This window comes from Atractosteus spatula, unplaced genomic scaffold (genome assembly GCF_055471065.1).
Source record: "Atractosteus spatula isolate fAtrSpa1 unplaced genomic scaffold, fAtrSpa1.hap1 Scaffold_68, whole genome shotgun sequence".
Classification (NCBI taxonomy): domain Eukaryota; kingdom Metazoa; phylum Chordata; class Actinopteri; order Semionotiformes; family Lepisosteidae; genus Atractosteus; species Atractosteus spatula.
The window spans coordinates 157501-160749 of NW_028296899.1; positions in this window are offsets into that span (position 1 = coordinate 157501).

Here is a 3249-nt window from a genome sequence, read left to right on the forward strand (position 1 = left end):
TGGCATTTTAGTTATGGAGGCGAGAAGACGCCCCCTCTCTGGGTGTCTGATTTGCTGCCATCTTTAACTGTTCGGTGTCCGAATCAGAGTAGCTACGCGTACGAAATAAAGTTAATCCCAACTACAAAACATATATTTTTGTGGTAAGAGGGCGCAAAACATCAGTATTTACTGCTATTAATTACTGTTCGATTTATAGTTGAAATCTGAGCCTAGATATAAATTTAGATATAAAGTTAAAATATCGACAAAGCAATGTAGGAAATACAGAGAAAATAAATCCTTTCTGACATCTAAAATCAGTTTCGATCAAGGTCTCTAAAACGAACAAGAAAAAGAGGATTTTCGGAGGGCAATTACGCTGTGTTTATATAGAATAACTGATTTATGAGCAATCTAATTTCTTGTTCGTTTAAAACAGTGAAATGTCAGCTGCAAAAGATCGCACCAGAAACAGCACTCTCTCTGCCTGTCATAGACGTTCAGGAAAGGCTGAATGAAGTCATGTCAAGTAAAATAATTCGGTGATCAATAATAACAGTTGTAGGACAGTATATAAGGAGGATAAGGATTTTGAAGTTGACTCGAAATCTGATAGGTAACCAGTGCAAGGACTTGAAAACAGGTGTAATGCATCCCTGATAGGATTCTTGCTGTCATATTCTGAACATATTGAAGATTGCTCAGTGTGGATTTAATTTCCCCAGTGAACAGGATGTGCATTTATTAATTCTAGAAAAAAAGCTGTCTGTCTGCAAGGTTTGTATTTTGGAAAGGTTTTTTTTTTTTAACGGAGAACAACTTTGAAAAAGATTTCCGCCGGCGTCTCGCGATCCGTGTGAGATTGTAGCAAGAACATGGTGCGGCTTCTTAAATGCTTGGGGCAGGCAGAGAGAGTGCTGTTTTCTTGATTTCTCTAGTTCCCTTTAAAATAAACTATTATTCCGCAATGCAGAGTATTACATGGCCAGTATTTACACATGATATTTGTGATTTAAAGAAATTAACACAAGCAGCTTTTGGAGATTTAAGTGTTGGCTGAGTTATTGCAGGATAAAAGACTAGAGATGTTGGCAAGAAGAAGATAATTTGGGGAAAGCTGAGGAATACACTTATAACAAGAACACTTCCTAATGGGGTTAGGCATACTTTTGATGAAGATGATGAAGTTAACAGACTATATGTTTACATAGATACTGAAATAAGGATTGTATTTTAGATTATGTGTAGTTGCTGGCATTGAACTGTGTGTTGGATGCACATGAATTGAAGGAATGGGCAAACATAGCTGATGCGGATCCACAGAGCCAGCATATTAAGATGTTTATAATTAGAGGCAATTTGTTTAAATAACTAGGTATGGATACTGATGTGCAAGAGAGGTGGAAAGGCTGTTTCCTTAAGCCAGCACTATAAAATATTTTATTCTCAGTGAGATGCTGCCATTTCATCGTGGGTTTCTAACACTGTGTATAGTTCCATCCACACAGTGCCTTTACTTCCATCCATTTCTAATCTCTTTATCCAGTACAGAGGATTTGGAGCCTATCCCAGTAAGCAACGGACACAAGGCAGAATACACCCTGGACATAGCGCCAGTCCATCACAGGACAGACAGACACAAACACACACACACCAGGGCTAGTTTTCCCATAAACCAATTAACTTACCAGTATGTTTTGGAGTGCGAGAGGGAGTCATATCACACATATGGAGAAAAACCATGTAACCCAGAGAGAACATGTAAACCCCACACACACAGGATGGCAGGAATTGAACCTAGGACCCTAGTGCTGCAAGATAGCAATGCTAACCACTTCGCCACCATTATAAAGGAATGGATATCTTAGTTATCTTTCTAGTTCACAGGTTTGCATGCATAATTTAATTTTGAAAGCCACTGAGACATCAGGTACTACTGTTGTATTTATGAAAAAAAAACAAAACAAAAAACATACTAACAACTGTGCCATCCTACTCCTTAGTTAATACATTTTATTATTCATAAACAGTTAACATTGTTAGCAAAATATTTTGAATTATATTTAACCCTATTTTTTCTTTAGTTTTGTATTTAACTTATTATATGATAGTCAGACTTAATGTATATTTGAACAATGAAAATATATTTTTACAAGATGTGGGGGAAAGTGCAACAGCTTATTACAGTGCTAAATTTAATATTATTGATTGCTAATAGTTTATGCTAACACCTAACTTTCTTAATTAGATGTATTTAAAATAGTGAACTAAGAGTAACATACTATTCAGAAATACAACCGAAAATAGTTTTGTGGTGTTTGTATGGATGAAACATTTCTAAAATGTATAACGTAACAAAATTAAAGACGATTAAAATCTGTAATCTTTCCACTTGTAATGTCATTAGACAGAACAACACGTTTCTGGTTTGTTTTAATTAGTATTAGTTAGTAGTTAGTAGTTTTAATTTAATTAGTATTGCAATTCGCACTGATTCCCTTGCGAAGATATGGACTTAAGAATATTCGTGCCTGGTCAAAAAATGGCATTAAGCACTTAAAATTAATATGGTTAATAATAGTAAACTGTAACATGCTGTAACAAGATCGGTTAAACTGCGAAGAAAATGCTTTCAGAGAAAATTTCAGGTGTGAAGAACATAGATCTCCAATGCAATTTCAACCAAACCTGTTCCCACACACCCTGCCCCCACTAGCATTAGAATATACACAAAGCACTGAAATCTTTCGAGCTAATGATCAGGTGACCCGAGAGAGAGCGAGAGAAACACCAAGGGGTGCATGGAAAACGGGCGATCTCCCCAGACTGTCCGCCCGTTTCACTGTTACCTGGATACCTCTTTATTTAGAACTCACTAACACTGATTTTTAGTTTCGAAGGATTCAAGTAGGGTTTTAGATGAAAGGCAGCGACCTTAATCAAGCCCAAATCATAATTGAACCCATTCAGAGCCTACATTACATTTTAGCGTTTCATTCTGAGCAGAAGACCCTCACACCTGAAGAAGGCTTGCATTTTCTCTCTTCTCTTTTAAGCATGTGTACAATGTGTAATACAATTACAATGTGTAATTACAATGCTGTAATACAATGTAGCGGCGAGGCTTAATAATAAGGCAGAATTAAGTGTTTCTGAGCTTCCCAAATGAGGCCCCATTTCTCTGTTCATCTCTGTGGTGCAGCCACAGAGAGACCATTAGTGCAGGGTGATTTAAGGTTTCCTAGGACAGCTCCCAAAGGGGGATGC